Genomic DNA, 25,131 nt, shown 5'->3' with positions numbered 1-25,131 from the left:
CCCACAAAAACAGGTTAATTAAGGAGTTCTCGTACATCCCAGTCACATTAACAAGCAGACCCCAAGAGCAAACAAAAAGTGAAGCAAATGAAAATATCCTGAAGTATTTATTCCATAATAAAATGGAAATAAAGACTTTAATTGCCTTTAAGTTCTATTCAGCCTTCATTTCCTCAGCAATTATCCAGACTCGTTTTTTATTGTTCCTTGGGTTGGATTCACTGTGGTTCCCTGTGACTCATATTTGTTTCTAAATGGTGGCAGTAATTAGTAAACAGGATTCCTTCCAGCTCTTGTCTATCCCTGTTGGGATGTATTCCCTTGGAAACAGCCTATCAAAGACAGGAAGACTTGTAACTTTAAATTGTGTGATGTCTCAATGATTTCTTTAAGGTGGAATTCAGTGCAATAAAAGAGACACATTGCTCAAAAGAAAGCAGGGATTCATTATCAAATCATTCCATATGTATAAGGAACACCAACAGAACAGGAACTGGTGGATCCTGTGCTGGAGAACACTATGAGAGGAGGAAAAAAAAAAGGAAAAAAACTACATTAAGCTATGCAAAAGAAAGTGTTGGAGGCTGATAAACAAACCAGAGCAATCTCAGCTCACAGTGTTTTAAATCCCTCATTTTGTGAGGCTCTTTAAAGCCATGGATGGTTCCAATACTGGAGCATTGTGGCAATGCCTGGGGAGACTGGGAGGGAGAAAGGAGTTACTTACTTTAACACAAACACAACAAAACTGTGGACAACTCTCCCAGAAATTCTTTTTTCTCTGGGCAGTATCACCTAACCCTGGATGTGCTCACTCCCACACCCACCTTTTAAAGCCAAGGTAATTCCATTCCTGAAGGAATTTCTTCCCTAAAAGAACCTTTACACTTATGCCTATTTTCTAAAACTCTCCTGTTTATCCAAATTCATGTTTTCAGAATATGTGTCTCTCTGATCAAGGATAGATTTTCCTTTTGGGAGTAAATCAGCTCTGCAGTGTCATTTTTGTCCTTCCCTGAAGGAGCCTGTGCTCTTGGATAGTCTGGTAGGGAAAAAGAATTAAAACAAAAATAATTAAGGAACCCAGGTGAGGAAAAATCGACCCTGTGATTAATAAACTAGACCAAGCTGGAACTTGGTATATAACCAGCTGGAGCACAGTATATCTGTATTTCTATATATCTAGTTGGAGCTAAATCTTAAAGGATCTTTCAGGTCTCAACCCAAACCACTCTGGGAGTCTGTGAAAAATAATTGAGGAATTCAGGTGAGGAACAAAACAACCCTGTGATTAATAAACTCTACCAAGCATCACAATCTGTAGTTCTGCTTCTCAGTTTATTTTTAAATGGCTTAACACCCCCCACGTACCAACGTGAGCTCACAGAAACCTGGTTTTTTCACAAAACATCACTGTTTGCAGAGAAAATAACTAATTTTTGTGGTAATAAGTTCCTTTACCCCTTGGACACAAATTAAATCCCCTCTACTGAAATGAGGGGAGCAGGCTGGAGGGGCCATGGTGCCCCCACTCTGTGGGACAGGAAAATGTGACCGTTCTTTATTTATTCACCCATATTTGTGTCACCCCAGGGAATGGCTGCGCTGCCTGTCACAGGTGATGCTCACTGACTGCTCCACCCTGTTAAAGATGGGAAGGTGAAGTTGTGGACCATGCAAAAAGGAGGATGAGGTGGCTACAGAAGGCAAAACAGAACTACAGTTTTATGGAAATATTCGATTTTAAATAAGATTTTAAAAAGCAAAAAGAGACAGAAGGGGGTTGGAAAATAAAATGGCAAAGCAGCACTGGCTTGGGGTCCATCTCCCAGAGATAATTCATGGCAAGGATGCAGAATAAAAAACACAAGTCAAGGGCCAGATTCCATTCCAGAATGTTCTCTGTTGTTGTTGTGGATGTGCCATTAAGGAATTACTCGCTGGGAGCAAAGGATACAGGAAACCACTCCCAAGTACAATCCTTAGTCTTTTATGATTCAGCTCAGTCGTTTCCAGTAAATAAGAGAAGTCAGGAATAACTTTAATTACTCAGCTCCAGCAATTTCTCCCATAAAAGATGAGAGCTATCAACTGGAAGTATGTTCTGCACGAGTGAAAAAATCAGACTGAAGATCCACAAAAAAGCACTTAGGTTTAGAAAAAGAAGGAAAATTACCCTATGTGTTATTTTAGACTATATAAAGACGACGGTCATGAAGGGGTAGATTTATTCTCTCTTACATCTTTGTTGACTTATCAAATGGATCCCAGTCATCAAAGACACACCAGTGATGCTCAGCACAGCTCATCCTGCTAATGCTGCCCACATTTCTCTCCCATTAAGGCTCCAACAAATAACATTTCTGAGACGATCAGAAAATATTGAGCTGTTAAGAGAACTGGTTCATCACTCCACCAAAACAAAAAAAGGGCATTTTTTTTCAATCTGCAAATGTTTCATTTCATAACAGAGAAATAATCCTTAAAAAGACAAAGCTGCAAGCCAAGGAATAGCTAATGCAAGTCAGCAAGTCTCAGCATGGCAACACAGAGATGAATGATTTGTCCCTTTTGTATTATTTATTGTGCCTTTATATCTAAGAATCCCAAACTATCTATTACCAGAGATGGGGCCCACACTCAGTTTCTATAATATTGTGACAGCCTGTTGTTTCCATCATTCCTAAAAGCCACTCCAACTGAAGCTGATCAAGTTAATGCACTGGTATCAAAGTTAGGATTGATGTTACTCCCACGCACGCCGTGACTGTGGAAGGAGGGAAGGCTCTATCCTATGGAATTACTTTGGTTCACTTTCTCAAGCACACAAGACCTTGAATCTCTACTTGTTCAGCCTATGCATCTCAGATAATTGCTGATTAGGGTATTTGAAGTGTAAGTGATTGTTAAATGTGCTGTTTGGCTAATGCCCAGAAAGCCGGCGTGATCTCACGGATAATTATAGACAGTTTAATTGCTGCACGTCTTTTAATTGCCAGAGTACAGGGCTGAGGAGAGACAAGATGCAACTAAAGGTCTGCTGAGCCACAAGGAAGCCTCCAAAATTGCAGGCCACCAGCTGAACCTCTACTTTGGGTTCATTCGGTAGGAGAAAAGGAGATGAAATCATTTCTAAAAGAAAGACCTCACCTGTCCTACCCCCACCTTTTTCCTGGGAGGAATCCCTCTGTTTGCCTGCCAAAAGCTGCCTCCTCTGTTCTTCTCAGCCCTGGGTGCTCTGCAGACAGGAATTCCTGCAGAGACATCATCCCTGGGGTCTTGTGTCACCTCATCTGTCCCCTGGCTCGCTTCAGCTGGGAGGAAAGGTTCCCAGGAGTATTGCTTGGAGTCAGGGCAGTGGGGATTGTGGAGAAGCAAGAACCTGCAGAGGATCCACATCTGCAAATTCTTCTAGATTGCACTGAGCTTTGAGTAAAACTTACAGGATTTGGCTCATGAAGAAAGTGCAGCCAGCAGATGGAGCAGCCTTTGTTCTTGAGTCAGGTGACTCTGTTCTAGCACTAGTGAAAATTTACAAATCTCCCATCCCCAGAAGTTACTGGAGATATTAAAGCTCCTGAAATAAATCAGATTGGCAGATGTGGAACCACAAATCCTCCTTTTATCCAGAGAGGGAACCGTGCAAAAAAAAAAAACCAACCCTCAGACTGGTTTGCACATCTCTCTCCTTTCTGAGCTTTTCTCTCCAGTAGCCAAAGGGTGGCCCTTTTAAATACCATTCTGCTAATAAAATATATTGCTGGATTTCCTGCATGATAACCTTCAGTCACCCAGAGCAGAAACAGGGCACCAAAGCCCTTGGAGAGGTATCTGTTTCCCAAGCATTTGCCTCCTGTTTCCCAAGCATTTGCCTCCTGTTTCCCAAGCATTTGCCTCCACTCAACTGTGTGGCAAAGGATCACCTGAAAACTTAATTCTTATGTATTATAAAAACATACCAGCTCAAAATTTCAATTTATAAATATTTTTCCAGGATCCATTTCAGTCTGCCATCCATCACACACCTAACAAAACTAATCATGGAGCTAATTTGCATTGTCACACTGAGATTTATAACGAAGGAACACATTGAGGGCAGATGAAAGTGTTACAAAGTGCATGAGGGGGGTTTTATCTAAGCTTTATACTGTGATAAATGGCCACACAAAAGTGATACAGGATCAGCAGGTCAACAGTCTCTTGTAGGTGGTGCATTTACTGCTCTTAATCCTCAGAAAAGCGTCTGAAGGCACTGGGGATGTGTCACCATGGCCAGTCTGACTCTAAATGACACTTGGGCGTCACTTGGTTCTCCTGATTTCATCCTAACAGCATCTACTTTATGCAAAACAGCCTCAATTAGAGCTGGACAAGACATGTGAGGTAAACTTGAATTACTGGTAAGAGATAGATGGAAATAACAGGTTTAGCATTTATCCTGCTGCACTTCTAGTGAGCCCCAGGGATGTTGGAACATCGTGTTGGGGGGGAATACAAAAGGGGAACAAAGAGTCATCCTATTAAAAAAAAAAAAGGGATTTAAACCAGTAAATCTATGGCTATTTCTCAAATCATTGTTCCCCAAACACCTGAATTATCTCCAGCTATGATGAATGGTAACTTTTTTCCAGCCTTTCAAGCAACGGACCCGTCACCACCTCCTTGAGATGACATCCTGCAAATCTCCCTCTCTCAAAACTTTCCCCATTGTCATGTTTTCTTAATTATGTTTTCACCTTTAGCTCAGTTCTACCCCCCTTTGCACCAGGCTAAATGGATGCTTTTCCAGCTCGCAGCTTTTCTCTGATGCCTCTCGTCCTTTGGATTTTCAAAGGGGTTTTTTGCCTCTGAAATCCTGGCACCTCACGGGGGGGGGGGGGGGGGTTTCGCAGGTGTAACTAAGAGAAGAATTTGTCCCGTGGATTCTTTATTACTGATGAAAATGTGGAAGCCAGAAAGCTCCCAGCTTGAGCTCCAGAGCTCACGGAGCGCTGGCAAAGCTACCGGCGAGGAGAATGAAAAATACCTTTTCCCTGGAAACCGAACAGATTGAGGAACAATAAAGCATGAAATCACACTCTGCACCACTTACAGACATTTCCTAGAAGTGCCTTTTGATATAAAATACAATACAGCTATTTTTCAGCCGTCCTACCTGGACACTTTGTTTACTGCCAACGATACGGGAAAGATTTCGAGCCGCGGTCGCTTTGCCCACAACTGTCTGAGGCAAAGCTGAAATTCCCTTCTTCCCCTTAAAGCTGATTCCCTATGGAAGTGCTGGTGCTTTCAGCCTGGTGACCCACAGCCAGGCTGTGGACAGATGCTAAAAACACTCTTTGGAGATGAAACAAAGTTGGTGCTGTGGGTTTAGGTCGACCTTCCCCTGCTTGTCTGTGATCGGCTCAGTTCCCAGACCAAAGCCTCTTGACTCAGGATTTGAAGCTCCTGTGCTATCCCAGGATCAGCAGCTTGGCTTTACAACTAGGAAGCTTAAAAGCAGCAGATTTCAGGTACCTTCAGGCTGCTTTTGCTGTGAATTTTCACAGCTTTTTCCCTAATACACTTACCCTTGGCCACCACCCACTTCCCAGCCCCACCAGGGCTCATCTTCCACTTTGCAGGTTGTCAAATAACGGCTCAGAGACTTGAAGGGAAACAGTGTCTGCTGAGTTTTAATATAAATGTTAGTGGGTAGCTAAGAATTAGAACCATGGTTATGCAAAGGACACTGAGAATTAACCCCTTTAAACCACGTTGAAACCTGGATAAACAGAGGGACCAACACACTGAAACACAACCCTGTGGGTCAAAGGATGAAGCCCAAGACATCTCCTTGTCTCTTTTTGCTGCAGTATGTAAAGATCTTACAATCTGGAATTCTATATCTAGAAGAAGAATTCAAAGATGCAAAGATTCAGACATAGTTAATAAAGATTTTTCAGGCAATGAAGTTGGTGCACGTGACAATGCCAGGACAGTAATTCCAGTTTCCCCATCAACTACTACTTGTATATCTAAAATTTAAAACAAAAAAGACCACTGAACACATTACATCACAAATAGATTAAAGGCTGATTTCCTGTTTATGAGCCATTACAGGAAGAAAATACAGCCCTTAATTTATGCCTGTGATGGAGAAAATTTACAATGATTCAATATAACTTGATGGAATTGAGTGCCATCCATAGGAAGGAAAGCCTGGTATAACCAGAGTATCAAATGTAAAGTACTCTGAAATACATAAATGATGGTTTGAGGTAAGAGGCTGCACCAAGGAAGTCCTGGCTATCAGATGAAAAAGTAATCTGAGAGACAAAAGAGATTCCTCTTTTCCTTATCCACCAAAATCTGAATTCTCTTGCATTTAAGTTTCTCAAAAGGAATCACTTTCTATTAACAGAGTGAAAGTGAGTCCTTATTTCAAATAACATGAATTTCAACCTCCTCAAACTCCAGGCTTCCAGATGTCCATGTCTTTATTTCCCTGTTTCCACAGGCACAGTAAGAACATAATTCATCTGAACAAGACTGACACATTTCAGGGTAGTTTTTACTCACTAGAATTATCCCCAGTTCCCAAAGACATCGCTGATGATCAGAATAACCTTTTGGAGGTTTTCCTGAAATATCCTTTCCCTGGTGTCACATCAAGCCTTTGAATGTCAAAATGTGATTTATTAATAGGGGGGGGAAAAAAAGAAAAGTCATTAGGAACGTTGGAGTTCATCAAGTGCCGAATGCCCCCTTGGATGGGAACGTGGAATATCTGCAATAATTACTGCAGAGGGATCAGCAGCCCTTTTCCATGCTCCAATGGCTTCATGGAGTGTTGGGTTAGTGCTTCCAAGGGCTTGGAAGGGATTGAATTCCCTGCTGTTTTCTGCAGACAGCCAATTACAAACTACCTGCACACTTGATGCTCTCGACCTTGCCCAGAACAAGATCTGAACTGAGGTACTTTCAAACAATACAACTTTGTGACAAAAAGCCACACAACTCCCTCCTCCAAAGAGTATTAGCAAGTTCACAGTAGGATTATTGTAATTAGCCTCTTAAATCGACACTATTTGCCTTAAATCCCTCTATCCCCCTCACTCTGGCTCTACTGAAAAGGAGGGAAAGTATCACAAATAATTTCTTTTGATGCAAAATAAAAAATTTGCAAAGCAGAGTCTACTTTTTGCTGGCCAGGAATTTTAGCATTTCCAAATAACCAAATTCACACTCGGTGCCAAATTAACTCATCACTTCAGCCTAAACTGGACCAAAATAAACTCACTTATCACCCACAGATAAACATGGCTCATTGTTATTAATGTCTGATGCAGACTGGGCTTCTGTTCCAAGCAGATGGGAGCTATGTGGGCTGCTAGAATTTCTTTGAGCATATTATCTTCTCAAGTCCTTCATTAGCTTTAAGACTGAGTATTTAAAGCCAGGCATTCAGAAAAAGCAGTCAAAGAAAACGTGCTATTTTTGCTTCATACAGTTGGCGTGTTTGCCAGACCCGTGTACAACTTCTAATCTGCTCGTGTTTATAAAAATCAGTTGGAAGAAGTTCCTTCAGTCCTCATTTTTCGTTTTTCCTCCTGTCAAAAGCCTCCTAAATGGAAGCTATTAGGGGATTTATAATTTGTAACTTCTAAAATCCCTCAAGGTGAACGCGGAAAATTTATTTTCTGTTTAACATTACGTGACGTTGCCTTTTTGTGGCAGCATTTCCTGCAGGAGACTGCTTAAAATAAATAAAAATAATACAAAAAAAGCCTTTCAATAGATGATCCAATTACACGTGAGATTACTGCAGTGGGGTTTATGCAAAAATAGGTTTACGATCCCTTAGTGGGTTTCTTACATTCCTCAAAATCACACACAGAGAAGGAGGAGGAGGATTATTTCCATATCCCCACGTATTGATTTCAGGGTTAATCTTTAGCACTCTGTATGTCCCTGCTATTACATTTCCTGTGCAGGAAGGCAGGACAGCAGGTCCTGGGGTCGGGGCTCAGCAGGTGGCACTGTTGGAAAATTAACTTTTGACTTTTCAGCCCCCGGGAACAACCCCAGGGAACAACCAACCCCACCACGACCTGGACATGGCCAGGGGCCTCAGCCCGTGGTGTGTCTCCAGAAAGGCCACCTGAGACACCTGTGATGGGATACCCTACACCTCTTTACCCTGGATGATGAAGGTACCTCCCACCAGCCCATCGAAGGCTCCACATCCCATCTGGAGTCCACAAACAACAGATACATTAAAAAAAAGGGTATTTACGAGCAGGTGCTACCACTGAATGAAATTTGGGATATTTTCCGTATATTGTTGAAAAAAAAAAACATTGCTTTCTTCAAAATAACATATCAGACTAGGAGAGCTCCTAGGAAGGAGCTGAAACCCAAAAAGCAAACAGCACCAGGAGTGGGACACATCAAACCCAACGCACACAGCTGAGCTCTATATTCACCCTAAGCACAAAGTGCTCTGGTCTCCCCACTCTCAAAAACATAGGCAGTGATGGCCAGGGCCAGAGACAACATCCAAGGTTGTTGGATCAGCCAGATCCACCTCCATCACTCCAGGTGCTGACACAAAACACAGCAGACAGGAAGTGGTGTTACGTATTCATGAGACCAAATACATGTTACCAGACCCAAATCTCCTAAAAAGACAGAAAAGTACTGGCCTAGGCTGCTCTTCCAAATGTTTCAGCACTTCTAGGACAGGTTTAGCTTGGATATTAGGAAGAAATTCTTCCCAGTGAGGGAGGGGGGACCCTGGCACAGGTTGCCCAGAGAAGCTGTGGCTGCCCCATCCCTGGGAGTGTCCAAGGCCAGGTTGGAGCAACCTGGGCTAGTGGAAGGTGTCCCTGCCCAGGGCAAGGGTGGAACAAGATGATCTTGAAGGTCCCTTCCAACCCAAACCACTCTGTGATCCTATAACCCAATTTTTCTGCTAAAGCTACATGGACTGATAAATGTTGACTCCACCACTTTATAGAAACAAACATATTCCTAAAATCTACACCAGAATTTACCTCACGAGGGTTTTTAAACCTCCATAAGTGTATGAAGGTGCTGAAGACAATTCCCTCCTGTTTGAGTTGCAAGGAAAGTGTTAAAGCCCTTTTCCCTTGAATGATAATCCTGCTCCTTGGAGGTTCTTTTGCTGAGATTGCATCTCCTTTGCCTCAGGTATTAAGCCGATGTAATTTTCTTAACCATGGGGTATCCATTTATCAGATTTGGTGCTGATACCTTGCAGTTGCTTCAGCTGGGAACAAAAAGCCTCTTTTAGGAAAAGGTTATTTAAATCTGACTACAAATAACCAGGAAAAAAGCCACCTGAAGGTATCAATAGATCTGCTGCACTAAAATTCCGTGACATCTGGAAATACATTGGGATAAGTCAGTAACCTAAACCAAGGCATTATTAGCTGTATCCAGCAATTCCTGCTAGTCCCTGTTACTTCATTTGCAATCATTTAAGAGAGCCTCTAATGGAAAAAAAAAGGCCAAAAGAGAAGCACTTTTAATTCCACAAAATAAAGCCAAGTAAGTTATTATGCCTTCTTTTATTCCTAGTCCACATAAAATAATTGCTGCTGTTTATCGATGCTGTTGTAATGGAGAAAATTAATTTGTGGAAAATTCATTAACAAGATGCTTTGCTGGGCTGGCATGGCCACCACAAATGACCAGCACAGACTGCTAGAAGAGGGAAAGAAAGATAACAGCCAAATAAAATCCTCAGTTTTAATGAAACCATCACATTAAGGCCAACTATTTGACTATTAAGGGGTTTTTTATATTTTAAAAAATAGATAGAATACTGAAATAAAATGAAAACTCTCCCTTATAATGAGACATATGCACTGTTAGGCTGTTGGGCAGCTCAGCCCCTGTGTAATTCCACTGCAATTCCTGAACTTCATTGAAATAAAACATATGCACTTTGCAATATATTATGGAAATCCAATTCTCAATATGAAGAGCATTGCACATTTCAGTGCATCTGCCAGCACAGGTTAATTATCTTTGTACAATTTGTATAGTTGGATCATCACTTGAATAAAGAAAGCAGCACAAATTCCCAGGACAACGTGATTTCATCAGCTGTTTTCCTTCACTGAACGCTGGGTGATCCTCAGCTGAAGGAAGGTATTTCCAAGGCAGCAAGGAAAGGTCTTCAGGGACCCTGCCCTGAAGTTCCCAGCTCCTGAACAAGGCAGCTCATCCTGCTCTTGGAAGTCACTCATTTCCCTCTGACCTTCAGCAAAGCCAACACAACACACTCTGCTCCAACGGCAAGGATCATGGATCACTGAGGTTGGAAAAGCCCCTTAAGATCATGGAATCCAATGTTAACCCAGCACTGCCGAGCCCACCACGAAACCCTGGAGGTGCCTTCAAGCCCCGTGGGCCTTTGTGCCATCCCTCATCCCACAGCCAGCAGGAGGAGGGTGAGATTCCCCCGGAGAAATGGATGTTCATGGCAACCCAATTCCTCCCGGGTTTCCAGCCCAGTTCAAGAGCTGACAGAAAAGTGAGAGAGACATTTAAGTGCTTGAACAGTCCTTGGGTTGGGCTCAGGTTCCACAATAAGTGCAGCTTGACACTATGAATTTTCCCTGGAAAAACACAAGAGGACTTGTGGGTCAGAAATGCTCCTCACAAGTTGTGCTCAGCACATCTGAAGCACCTTCAGGGCTGGAACAGTGGCAGAATTCTGTCCCTGGGAATGACAGGGGATGCAGAAGGCTTTGGGTACAAAGGTGGCCTTGGAATAAAAAGACTTTTGAATGCGTTTTCAATGTGTGTTCCTGCCACAGGGATGTTACTTATTTATTTTTTTAACTGGATTTGTGATTAGTCAATTAGCAGAGAAATAATGAATGATAACCAAAAGAAACTGTGCACTGCTATGAAAAATTGAATCAGCAATAAGTGATCTAGAAAGAAAGGTCACTGAGTCATTTTGAATAAGTACATTTGAGATAATTGTTATGTGCTTTGAAGACATTCCGAGAAAAAGAGGCAAAATTAATCAGATACATTAAATTATGAATTATTAACTCAGCTCTATTAAACATCAAATAGAAAAGCTTTTCAGGATTAACCATGTTTCCAGAATTTCTACTAACTACAGAGTAGATTTCTCTGATTTAAAAATGATTTTTGTTTACATCTGAAATGCAGGAAAGGCCCTCAGGGGCAAGTGACACTTTCCAGAAGTGTTGGATTCTTTCTCTGGACAGGGCTTACCCTGAAGGAACATAAAGACCTTAATCCATTTACACTGAACCTTCTCAGTCCAAAATGGGGATGGCACACACAAAACAAAGCTCAAGAGAACCTAACAACAGAGGTATCAGATAGATTCCCAATTTTAAAAACACTGGGCATCTGGTTTTAATATTAATTTGCTGAATATGTCAATCCCTGAGTGAGTAGTGGCAGCTCCCATACTGCTGCATTCAATTCAAACTAAACACAGGGTTTCTGTCTCCCATCTTTCACAACCCTTTGGATATTTCAGCTGGTTGCTGCCAGTGGTTTTTTAATGGCAAATTCCTTGGTAAAGTCAGCCTTCACATGGAATGATGTCAGAACTACTCACGAGGCGAGGGGCCGTGGCCTCAAGTTAAATCAATAATGCTGAATGAATAATGGTTGTTGCTGGCTGCTGATTTTTTCCTGGCTAATAAATAGTTCTCATGTCACTTCCTGACCCACCATCCAGCTCCAGCCACTCAGCAAGAGGTGTTCCTTCATCTGGGAGGACGGGAACCCACCCATGGAAGGGTCTGCTGCACATCCTGCCCTGGCTCATGGTTCTTGGTTCCATCCCATCCATCAGGGAGCTTTGATTCTGGGCCTGCAGCTCATCTTAGTGATGCACCCACCGGCCTTCAGCATCTATAAAATACCCTTAAAACAATCTGCCTTTCTGTTCCTAAATGTTTTACAGGGTTACAGCATTAATGGATTTTACCCAAGTTACGAACAACAGGTTTATGAGCTCCTCAACAGCAGGATTTCTCTAAGAATAAAGTTTCTAATGATTAAAATGCCTACTTTTTATTATTTATTTCCATTTCTCAGAGTCTGGCACACAGAACAGACTAAGCAGCAGCACCAGTGTCTCAACTGCCCCAGGGGCTCTAAGTTTCCATCTCCCTTGGAGCACCAGCCCTGCTCCACCAGCACCTTTCCATATGGAAACCCTTCAGCAAATGTGCCCTTAAGCTTTCTCTTTCAAGGCTTGGAGATAATTCCTTACATGCCAGACACACTTTCCTCACCTGTTTGCTAGTTAAGACTGGCACTGAATAACAGAACTGCTGCTGCCTGAATGTGGATCTTTGTTTCCAGCACTGGATTCCCATGTGGAGCACAGAGGAGGGACTGGAGAGGCTGCAGAGCATCCAAGGCACTGCTGCAGAACCTGCAGCAATTTCTCAGATCGTTTGATGATTCTGACATGATTGATTTTGTTCTTGGCGAGTTAATCATAGAATTACAAATTAGTGAATTACTTTTATACCACAGGATTGTTTCATAAATTAGGTCACTGTCATTTATCATTAGGATTTCTTTAACCAACACATCTGATCCTTTGATCCATTACCATCCCCACTCTGCACCATTGACACGCTCTCTGTCATCACTGGAATATGTTGAATAATGAAGCTCAGCATTTACCAAGCCAGAAAAATGCACTTTCTTAATTTTCCTCATTAGCAGGTGCATGGAAATAGGCAACAGCAGCAAACCTTCCAACTATTCTCCTTTGCAACTGAAGCTCACCCTGGACAAGGCACCTCTCTCCTACTTCTCAGCTTAATCCCAATTTTTTTATCCTCCCCACTCTTCCCCTAAACAAGTTATTCCGCATCATTCCTTGTCTTACAACCTCCAAACACTTCCAGCAGGAATTTTTGCTCTGAAAGGTGCTCTCAACTAATGAAAGGAGATTTAAAGGAAAGCAGTCCTGGACTGAGCCATACATCCAGTGAAAACTAACCCACCATCTCTTTAAGTTTCTCATATAAACAAGGATAATTTCCAGGCCAGAAGTTATTCTGTATTTATCTAGGGAAGACTTCAGAGTTCACTGGTGGATAAGTCAAAACCTCATGGAATTAGTGAAGGTTACAGGCTCTGCTCTTGGTGACAACAAAGACATGTTGCAGTCAAACTCCTGAACGCTGGGCAAGCTGCACGTGCAGATGGGGATCCAACTTAGAACAAACACCTCACAGACTTAAAATTATTTCCTATGGATTTTCCATGCATAAATTATCCTACTGCTATCTCCAAGAGGAGAAAACAAGGAAGATCTGCCCTCAGAGCCAGTGAGTGCAGACGAGGACACAAACCCAGCCCGGTTTGAACACTTCAAACCACACATCAGCCCATACTTTGGCATTTTAAAAAGCCATGGATTTTACACAGATCCCTTGGAAAAACACTGCCGGGGGTCAAATTTCTGTTCACAGCCTGTCCTGGTTACCCTCTGGTGCACACCAGACCTCACTGCTGCTCCTTTACATATCTATTGTCTAACCCTGCTTAATCTGAACTAAATCAGTCTAAGATATTATCTCTCAACTTTTTTGCCTGGGATTTGCTTCAGATCTGTAATTGGATCAACTCTAATACCTTTTTTTTTCCAGTACCAACACAGCTGCTTCTTCAGAAAGTTCTCTTGGAATTAACTGGAAAAAAAAAATACAGATCCTGCTCCATTTCTGTTTTATTTATATTTTCGATGGACAGGACAATAAAAAACACCACTCCTTCTTTCTTTTGTAATAAAAATTAACCACTTTAATCTACATTTCTGCAGATGACCATCAAGCTGGTGGGGATATGAATTCCTGCCTTGTGCTCTCTTTAAAACGGGGACATTTTCCAAGTTATTATAACTGACTCAGAGTCTTTGGTCTAACAAAGCAAGAAAAAGAAATCCAAATCCTAGAAAGCCTTTTAAAATAGTTCCCAAACAGCATTTTTTTCCCCATGGTTTAGTGTGTTCTCCATCACCTGCATTACAAGGATAAAATAAGTGCAATCACAACAGCTTGTTAAGAGACTCAGGAATTCAGGGCAGTTTTGTAGACAAAACACCTCATTTCAGTTTCTTTTCAGGGTCTAATGAAATGGATGAAGTTTTCTGGCATTGCCACTGAATTATATAATCCTAGAGAAGACATTAACAGCTGCTCTAAAAATCTAATTAAATTTTAGAGCACTAGTAATGCAGCCATAAGGCCCATGTAAGCCATTATCTACATTAATAAAAATTAAAGTCAAACAGTATCTGTACAGTAATAACATACCTGGATTCAAGGTCACTTTAATTCCCTTACTCACGTATTTCCCTTTATTATTGCTGTAACTATTATTAATATTTATTCAAAATCTCAAATGTATGTACATTTGTTACCCTGAACTGTTCTCTTAACACACAGCATATTGAGACAGGAATTAATTTTTTGGTCTTAGTTTTTTCCTCCCCTTCTCCACAATAAAATTCCTTTTATTAGCATATAAATGGTCAAGAAACTGAGATAACCTACAGGGCTTTCATTAGATGCCTAACTGAAAATCTAGGATGCAACAGCACAGGCACAACCCAGCACAAATCCAACTCTTCTCTTGCATGGAAGAGCAGAAAAAGAAGAGAAGTGGATGGTATGGAAAGGGGGAAAAGCAGAAAATTTATGTGGCTGAGGACACTCATGGTTAGGATGCTTTTGAGTTCTTGGGATATTCTGAGTTGGGAGGAATTGTCACAGTGGGCATTGGGCTAAGAATGGTGTCTGCTGTCTCAGCCATTCCCCAATCCTTCTTCCCTAAGGATCACCAAAAAGAGGGAGTGATTCCTGATGCAAAACATGAGATGAGGGCAGCGAGGCTGTGACCTTTGCATTTTCCTGCCACCCAACCTCTGTTCTCCACAAATTCCAACAAACTGATTTTATTTTCCTACACTGGCAGAGATTATTGTGCATTTAAATAATGTCTCTACCCACCGAGGTGTGTTGGAAACCACAGGACAAATGGCAAAGATAATTTTGGAGTAGTTTCTTGAAGATGGGGGACTTAATTCACTGAAACTTTGATTTCTTTGGAAAGACTGAAAACTCTTGGAAAAGCAGGGCAGACAACCTCCAGCAGGATCATCTGCACTGCTTCTAAAACCTCCTGCAAACCTTTGGAAATGCATTTTAAAAGTCAAAATGCCCATCCTAAGATTGTGCCACGTACAAATACACAGCATTCCAACAGTGTTTTAAGTAAAAGAGAAGGGAAAAAAAAGGGATCATTTGCATGAGATGAAATATCTGACTCCAAACTCCTCACACAGAGCAAGGGGGGACCAGACAGGGGGTCCCCACTTTGCTCTCCCAACATCTGTAACAGCTCCAGCTGTTCAGGTGCTAAAGAGTGGAAACAGCTCCCAAACGTGAACAAAACATTCCAAAATACACAGATTTTCATTAAACTTCTAATCACTGATACACACAAACTGTTTACCGAGTGCATAATTAAAACCTCAAGTGTTTTCTGTGAAAATATTTGTAAATTAGGTGAATAAATTATTCAGTGGTCATTATTGAAATTAAATATTCTCCCAGCGAATTTCTTGCTGTCTCACGAGCTGAACTCAGAGCAACAGGGCTCAATTCTTCCCTCAGTGGGATGGTACTGATGGTATTTCAGTGCTGGACACAGCAAACCAACCTCCCAAATTTTGTTTGGTACGTGTAGCTCCAGCCTTCACCTCCTGAATATTTCGTGGGAACACACGCTAGAGATGTTAAGTCCCTAGAAAGAAACCATCAGACCTTAAATTTCTTTTTATACCTCCAAGGCCGTTCACCAGCATCTCAAGAAAAAGATCAAGGGGCTGCTGTGGCCGTGTCACCTCTCTTAAGGACCTCAAAATACTCAGATTTTATGCCTAAAGTGATAAAAGGAAGAGGCTTCAAACCCAGGTTAAGGAATCAGAGGGTTGGGAATGCTCTGCTTTCCATCCCCCAGCCCAGCTCTGGGAGCACTGGCAGGGATGGAACCCAGACAGTGCTGCAGCCAAGAAGAAATAATTCCGAAGAATAATTTTTATTATAATAAAATTATTAATAATAATATGTAATAATAATAATTTAAAATAATTCTTTTTTAAGCAGGTTCATACTCCTGGACACAAATCCAATGTCAGACACTCTCTGTTCAAAGGATGAACAGGGCAAAAACTGGGATAATGTACTGGGATGATGTACCATGACAGTTCTTTACTGGGTTCTGGGGATGGTTTTACCTGGGATAAACATTGTGAGTGTCCCTGTTCTCATATTATTTCCTTGTTTCCAACTCTAATGCTGGTTGACACCTGGGGAAACTAATAAAGAACCCTCACATTTATTCCCCACCAGAACCTCACCTTGTGCTGCTGCAGAACTGAGGGGAAAAGCTCCAGGGACGAGCAAAGAGCAAGGAAGGAAAAGAGCTCAAGGATGGAGTGTTGTTTTTTTTTCTGGACTAGTTCATTCAGTTCTAGCAAACATGCCACTTTCCACAGTGGTTTCTAACTATTTTTAGGCTCTGGATGAATTTCAGTTTACACATCCAGCTGATCTCTGCTCCCTTGCATACATTGCTCCCATCTCGCTTTCCCAAAGTGACAACGTGCAGGAGCTCACAAACCACCAGAAATATCAGCTCACCAGGGAAAATACATCCTCTGCTCTGCTGTTCCCCTTCAGTTTAAAGAAAATTAGTTAAACCACACACAACAGCTTTTACAGCCCAAAGACTTGCTGCACTTAGAGGGAGAAAAAAAAAAATCTTGCCAGCGTTGTTTCCCCCAAGCACTCATTTCACCTCTGGGCATGTCAGGGAAACAATTTCTGCTGTCAGGGAAAAACTGTTTGTTTTTAAGCAACAGTTCTCAGCAAAGATGCCACGAACTTCATTTTAAAGTGTTAAAATCGGTCTGCTCATTCAGAATTTTTGACAGAAAGTTTAATTTTTAAATTTATTTTGATTTATTGTTTCTCTGGAAGCAAAGCGCTCGATGCACTGTTTCATTTTTAAGCACAAGAAGCATCACTTTAACACTCTGCATCACACAGGGAACTTGTAAAATAATCATTTAGCTTTGAAATTTTGTCTCCTCAAATTCCTTCCTGCTTCACAAACCCAGAGGGGAGAGGAGGACGGATGGTTGGGAGGAGCAGGAGATTGATGGAAACCTCAGGCTCTCATTACCAATTAAACCATTTCTTGCACCATTTCCTCCTGTCTTCAGGATGGGCCAACACCAAGAGCCAGAAAGGAGCCCATAAATCAACTACAGAAAGTGGAAAGGCCCCCAAAATATTATTTTCTCTGTGCTGTACTAGCAGGGACTGGACATTTCTAGTGGAAACATAACAAACTATTTTATAACTTAGGCAAACAAATTGCTTTTTAAGGCACTGTCGGTGCTGCCCAGAGCACACCTGCACTCTGCAAACCCCAGGTCACTCCAGCTGACCAGGGTTTTTGAAGGAAAATGGGAATAAAATCCTCAGAAATCAAATATCATTAAATATTTCAGTGTGCTTTACTGCATATTTAATTGATAACTCATTTACCTGCTGCTAGAGGATCTTCCTATAAAGCCTTTTGCCCTCTGGCAACAGGCACAGAAAGAAAAGGAAAAGGGAAGGGAAAGGGAAGGGTTTTTCCCTCTCCACAGGCTCGTTCCCATCCACCCTGTTTTCTGCCAAGTGCACTCAGGGGCTGAGACCTCTTCAGGCTACAGATGAACTGGGAGCCTCAGGCTGCAGAAATCAAAGATTTTTAAGTAGAAGCCTCCAAGAATCACGATATTTTAACATTTTTGTGTGTTTTATTGCTTCTCATTTGATCTGACAGCCTCATCTACCCACTGCCATAGGCCACCCTTATCAGTGATTGATCTCTGTCTCCCTCCCAACCTTATGGGCAAATTGGGAAAGCTGGACAGAATACAGACTTTTATTTTCTATAATAACAAGGCTTTCTGTACAAGAGATTGCTGTGTGTTGAACAGCACACATGTGACCTGACTCACTCACTGATGTTTAATATTCTCCTCTCTCTCTGGCTATAACCACTGGAGGAACATGGAAGTGCAGAGGAGCAGAATACAAAACAACTGAGCCACTGCCAATCTGAGCCCGGGGGGGGTCCTCAGGGATGACAAAAACGATGATCAGCTCCACCAAAGCAGAAGACAAAACCCATCCATCTCATGCTCTCCTGGCTGTCCACTCGGGGACATCCCACTTTAAGCACTGCCTGGAAAATTCCTGTTAAATCACAGTTCTAAAAGATCATTTTAATTTGTAAACACCACGATGAGAGGGACTAAAGGTACTGTTGGAGAAGCAGTTGTGGTTTGTGGAGAAACACGGTGATGGGAAGTTGTGGGCATGGCTTCTCTGGGGCTGCACTTGTTTTCCAAAAGGACAGAAACACATCAGGGCATTAAAAGAACTTCTCATTGACTGGTGGGAGAGGAGTAAAGAGAATAAGGAATCTAAAAAAATAAGGAAAAGAGCAGGAAAAAATCTCACAGTGCTGAGCAAACACCATCCTTTGCCTGCAGTGGGAGGATGCTTTGACCAAACACCTCACTGGCTACCCCAGGAATGGGTTCAGCTCCTCATCCCCCAGCCAGAAACTCCTCAGAAGCTGCCACTGGTAGACAGACTCATGGACTGACAACCTGCCAAGCTCTGCCTCACTCATTATCCACTCCCTTCTCAAAGGTCATTAAAGATCCTGCCCCTCCTTGCTGGCTTAGTTCACTTCATTGAACATAAACAGGTAAAAGTGGATTTCTTAATACTAAACATCCCAGGTGTAAAGTTTTCCTTTATAAAATGGGTTCTCTGTGGATCACCAATAATATCTTTGAATAACTCCCCCCCAGAGGAGCAGAGTTGCTGGTTCCATGGCAGCAAACCAGCCTGAGTGAGTGCTGGCTCAGACAGTGCCGTGACAGCTCCTGGTCTGCCCAGTGCAAACCCTTCCACCAAATCCCTCACATCCCCCCCAGGAATCACACCTTTGCTCCATGGCATCAGTGATCCTCCCTCTAGGGAATAACTGGTGAGGTGGAGCTGCTCCAAGGGAAGGCAGAGAGGGGCACATGGCCCCTGAGAGCCAGGAGTTTGCTGGGTGGTGGCAGCAGCCTGACGTGACCCTGACCGTGTCCCCCAGCCAGGCAGGTCCTCCTCTCTCCCAACCCCTTGGCACCCGCCAGAATAAGCATAAAAATAAGTCTTCATGTTATAATGGACAAGCTGTAAGTGTGGTTGCTCACCCTGAGGGATCAGATGTGGATAATCACCTGCAGGCTACGGGGAGAGACTTTAAAGGCTCGTTTGAGGGGTTGCTGAAGGCATTCAGTAATTACATCCTGCTCTGAACCAAAGGGATACAAGGAACAGAAACTGCTGTTGGGAGTCCCCAGGTGGAAATCAAGTGCTTTGAAGCAGGACATGATTTCTACACATTTCCACAGTGTTTCACGAGAAGGTGTCTCCAGCCCCACTGGGAAGATCCACATTCTGGTATAACCAGAAGCTTTATCCTGCTTTTTCCATTAGCAGTAGAAGCCCATGGCCCAAACACAAAACACAGCAAAAAATATTTCAAAATTGAGGAAGAGTTAAACTTCAATTTGAAGAACTTCTTTGAAGAGCTCCTTGGAAAAAACCCAACGAGCTGGCTCTCAGGTCTCAAACTGACAGCACTACCAAAGAGAATATCTACGGGCAAATCATCAAGTTTTATAACCACAAGGATCTTAGAATTAGTGATTCTCACTTAAAAATTGTCAAGGATTTTCACTGAATAAATTATTTGCTGGTTTTACTCTCAAGGGAGCAGGTGAACTCACACACACAAAAAAAGCCTAAAATAAGTTCTTCAAAGAAAAATGACAACATTTATCAAATTACTGGTAATGATAACTCGGATCCTATCAGACTAAAAATACACCAAATGCTGCCAGTTGAAGGTTAGATAAGTAGGATTATCCCCTGATTGTTTTACTTTGATATTCCCTGACTTCCACACATTCCAGAGTCAAAAGGTTGTTGTTAAAATAATATGAAAAGGGAAATGAGGGGGAAAAAAGAGCTTATAGTGTTTTGTATTGCATTTTTAGTCCTTAAAGAAATGAAACCACCTATAATTCTAGGGTTTCTCCCTTCAAATGCACAATTCAATTGTGAAGGCTCAGCACCTCACAAGATCATTATGTAAACAACATTTAAGAGTGACTCCTGAGCTAATATTAGCTTTATTCTTGCAGGAATGACCTATGGATTTAGTTCTTTTTACTTTGCTCACCACAAATGCAAAGCCCGCAGATCAATTTATTTGGGTGCAGACTTCATTTGAAGTCCCTGTTTTAAACTAAACACTGCAAAGCTTTTATTAAAATAGAAATATTCGATATTTTCCTTCTTCTGCAAGAAGTAGTTTCTTTCAATTAGGAAACCTGCACTTAATTTCACAGAATCACAGGATATCCTGAGTTGGAAGGGATCCACAAGGGCCATCAAGTCCAACTCTTAGAAAGATTTTATTTATGGGTTTTTCTTCTCTTCAGCTTCAATACAATAAGGTATTTAAGCAACCACTACATATTCCACTGTAACCACCTTTATTTTAGGTGCTTTCACCAAAACAGCCCATGCAGAGATGGATATTTAATGAAACAGGACCTAAAACCAACGTGGCAGTTTTAGACCACATAAGGGATTTGCTCTCTGGGGGATTCCTGAACATTATGAGTTGATTATGGGTTTCCCCAAAGATCTGGTGTATCTCCCTCATCCCTGCTTTCACCTGTATCCTATAGGACACACTGTGCCCTATATAGGAGGGAACAGCTTTAGAGGAGCAACTGTTCCATGGATTAAGTGGGTCCCCATCTGTGCTCAGAGCACTCGGTGCTTCGGGGCACAAACTCTGCAGCTCCAGCAGCCTCAGCAGGAATTTGGCAACACAACACTTCCAACATTTCACATTTTCCATCACCTCCAACAGCAGAAGAAATCTGGTGGGCCAGACTGTTCACTCAAGAGAGGAGATAAAGGTTATTTCCCCGAATTATACAACTGAGTTCTGCATAAATAACCTGAGAGTTGCTTTCCCGAAGTTGATGCAAGGGACTGTTTAAAGACAACTTTAAACTACAAAGAACAGGGTTTTTGAAACTAATTAAAAGTCCAACCTTCTACCAAAGATTGGACTTGATGGCCTTGGAAGCCTTTTCCAACTGTAATGATTCTATGATTCTCTATATAAAAGCAAATATAAATACTTATTATACTGTAAAAATCACTTGAAATTTTAAATGAACCTTCAAAGATGACCAAAGTAAATATAAATACATGTTATAGTGTAAAACCACTTGAAATTTTAAATGGACCTTCAAAGATGACCAAAGTAAATATGTTATAATGTAAAATCACTTGAAATTTTAAATTAACCTTCCAAGATGACCAAAGTAAATATAAATACATGTTATACTGTAAAATCACTTGAAATTTTAAATGGACCTTCCAAGATGAACAAAGTAAATATAAATACACGTTATAGTGTAAAATCACTTGAAATTTTAAATGGACCTTCCAAGATGACCAAAGTAAATATAAATACATGTTATACTGACAAACCACTTGAAATTTTAAATGGACCTTCAAAGATGACCAAAGTGAATATAAATACATGTTATACTGACAAACCACTTGAAATTTTAAATGGACCTTCAAAGATGACCAAAGTGAATATAAATACATGTTATACTGTAAAATTACTTGAAATTTTAAATGGACCTTCCAAGATGACCAAAGTAAATATATGTTATAATGTAAAATCACTTGAAATTTTAAATGAACCTTCCAAGATGACCAAAGTAAATATAAATACATGTTATATTGAAAAATCACCTGAAATTTTAAATGAACCTTCCAAGAGGACCCAATTAAATGTGCAGAACCCTCTTTCTCATCCAGCAATAATTTTTCAAAGATGTTTTTTTTTCAGGTTCCTCCCAAACACCACGAGAGAAAGGAAAAGTTCACGCTGTGCTTTTAAAAATTACTTCCCATGCACTTTATTCAAATAAACTCTGGGAGAACATGATCAATGTTCATTAAGGGCTCTGAAGTGACAGGTACACAAGCAGCACTTGGCGTTTGCACAGCTAAGCTTTCACAGCTGTAATGAATAAATGGAGCGTGTGCTCCCACACGCAGCTGACACCATCCATAACTCTGCATTTGACACTTGACTGCCCTTAGGAAGGATCTGTTTTTCAAAAATAAGTTTATTTGAAGCCAAAAAAAAATAAAAATAAAATAAAATACAATGAATTACCAGAATAACCTTCTCAGCGAGGCGGCTTTGAAACGTAAAAATAAAAGAAATGCCAGGCAGGAAATTCTTCCAAGTGGCAACGTTTGTGTGAGCTGGAACTCAGTGCATACCCTGGGGCTCATTACCATACAAATACATCATAAATATTATATAAAAGCACGTTTATGTATTTCCTTCAGTAAGTATATGAAGAGACAGGCATTGCTTTGGTGGGAGAGCATCCCATGGGAAGCCCACAAGCCACTTGGACCAGCCAGCCCAAGGTCTCCACCAGTAACAGGGAAGGAGATAATACCCAAGTTTTGCTCATTCCCTGCTAAAATCACATTGAATCCCAGAAATTCACAACGTTCAGGTCAGTAGATATTTTCTAGGACATAATTTCCCCAGTTATCACCGATGTATGTCTGTGGTAGCCCCTCTGTCTGCTAAAAGGATCGAGGCAAGTGTTAGGAACAATGTTTGGAGCTGTGTGCTCTGGCCTTGGGGAGACACATCCTTTTGGAGGGTTTCTCCAAAGGCATTTCAGACTGTTCATTAACCTCCTTCCCTGAGTGATCCCTGGCCCTCCAGTCCTTTAACAAAATACTTAAATATTTTAATGTATTTTTATAAAATTTGCCACTGAGGTAGAGTTTGGGGTGACAAGTTTTCTCAGGTACCATTTTTCTCTTTCATGATATCCAAAGCATTAGCAAAGCCAGGTAGGAAAATCCTAACAGTTTGCACAGTGGATTAGAAGGACTAGAATGAATTTCTTTTATATCAGCTCCAAATATCACATTGTCAAGCCTCATTTTAGGAATGAAGGAGAGCAAATCAAAACATGTACCAACAAGTTTCCTCTCACTACTCCTACATGAGAAACCAACTCAGAGTGCCATGAAATCTGGCTACAGCTTCTAATTGCCAAAAAACAAACAAACATGCAGAAAACCCACCAATGTTTTGGATTTGGGAAGAAATCCTCAAGCAGAGGGAAAAAAACTGTAATTTAACAGGTTTTTTTTTGCCATGGGTGTATCAAGGACACAGGAGGGTGAAGTGCATCTCCCCCTCTCTGTGATTAAAGTAGCAAAATGGAAAAGGGTTGATTTGTTATTTCTGAGGTCTGTCTGTCCAGTTTATTAATAAAATTTCTTTTCAGACATGTCTTTAAGGCCTGTGAGCTGGGACACCCTTTGCCATGTCCCACCTCATTACCTTGCTCAGCAGCTCAGGACAGTGATTGTTTGTGATGGACAAACCCTGCAGGCTCTGCTGGGGCTCCTGGAGAGCTGCTCAGACCCCTCTGGGCTGGAATCTTGGAGTATTAAAGACTCCTTGGGAATGTCACTATTGGATCAAGGTTTGGCAGCCCTGGGAAGGCAGCGAGACAGACACACCAAGAGAGACACCTGGTTTGGGAGGAGAGGATGAAACCTGCCATGGACAGATGCTGAACAGGATTATGCTCAGTCCTGGGCTTTGAAAGAAATTAAATTTACTTCCTTTGTTAATTTTACATCTTCATTTTCTGCTGTATTACAATTACTGGCAACAAAAAAGAACTAATAAAAAATAATCATCTGCAACCTCTGGCATTTCTTGTTTGCCCTTTTGAAAATCTTTGAACGTGGATAACACAGTGTTTTGACAAACTCAGAAATATTTTAAGTGGTTGATATCTGTGCAGAAAGTGATTAAACCACATAATTACTGCAGGCAAACTGTAATCAAACACGTAATGACCAAGCTGCAAGAAGTCTTGGGCTGACTCTCGATGATTTGTATTTCATTTTGAGCAGAATATTAAGGGATTTTCGTAACTCAGCCTCAGCAGTACCAACATGATGAGGGTTACACACAGACACACACCCATGAATAGGTGTGTATTCACTCTTAAGTGTCCCAGTATATAAATATATCCAAGATATGCAACTTTTTGTTTTATTTACCAATTCCCCAGAGGTGGGTAAAGCCAATTTTCCCTCCACCACTGACACTGCCAAGGATAAAAGGTGATTTGCCTCCCCTGCTGCAGCCTGCTATAAATACCACCAGACAGTTACATTATTCTAAATCTTAATGCGAGAACACACTGAAATATTTCCCATCACACAGTAAATTGTTTGAAGATTGCACACAAAGTAGTCAGGCTATGAATAACTGACAAGAAAGTCTCCAGATAAGCACATGAAGTTAATTATGTGGTACCCAGAAATAAATAAAAGCACCATCTCCAACGCTGGTGAAACAGCTGGTGATAAATAATAACGTGTAAACATTTTAATGCACTTATTCTGGTAAAATTAAAATCAATGTTCATGCAGCAATAGCTATTAAATAATACTTACAGGGGAAAAGTCTGAGAAGCTTAAAATCCAGTGCCTTGTGTGTCAGAAACTAAACCACACAATGAGAAACAGCTGGAGCTCATCATTTATACCATTTTGAGGTCTTAAGGAAAAAAGGCTGCCAAAAAAATACCATGTACAGATATTGGGGGCAAATTGATCTCATAAAAAAAGGATTAGTGCGTGCGAGGAGTAATCAAATGCTTCATGTTGGATTACAAATCCACTTCATAAATCAAGCTACTTCTGCTCAAGAAAAGGTTCATCCCACACTCCCTTGATTAGTTACATTAAAAATAAATCCTACCCAGCAGAAGCAAAAGATAAATGCCTTCTCCAATAAATGCCATCATGAGTC

At 41.3% G+C, this 25,131-nt stretch overlaps 1 protein-coding gene across 1 annotated transcript in view; it reads right to left on the bottom strand.

The window, feature by feature from the left end:
* CNTN4 (contactin 4) overlaps positions 1-24,794 on the bottom strand; it is a 185,757-nt gene extending 160,963 nt beyond the window's left edge. The window contains exon 1 of the mRNA XM_027700805.1: positions 24,774-24,794. The gene's annotated coding sequence lies outside the window, so the exon portion shown is untranslated. The remainder of the gene's footprint in view (positions 1-24,773) is intronic.
* Positions 24,795-25,131: the final 337 nt, after the last annotated feature.

Source organism: Neopelma chrysocephalum, unplaced genomic scaffold (assembly GCF_003984885.1).
Source record: "Neopelma chrysocephalum unplaced genomic scaffold, ASM398488v2 Primary Assembly neopelma1_147, whole genome shotgun sequence".
NCBI lineage: Eukaryota > Metazoa > Chordata > Aves > Passeriformes > Pipridae > Neopelma > Neopelma chrysocephalum.
Note: the sequence above shows the minus strand (reverse complement) of the source record. Positions and strands in the feature narration are given on the sequence as shown.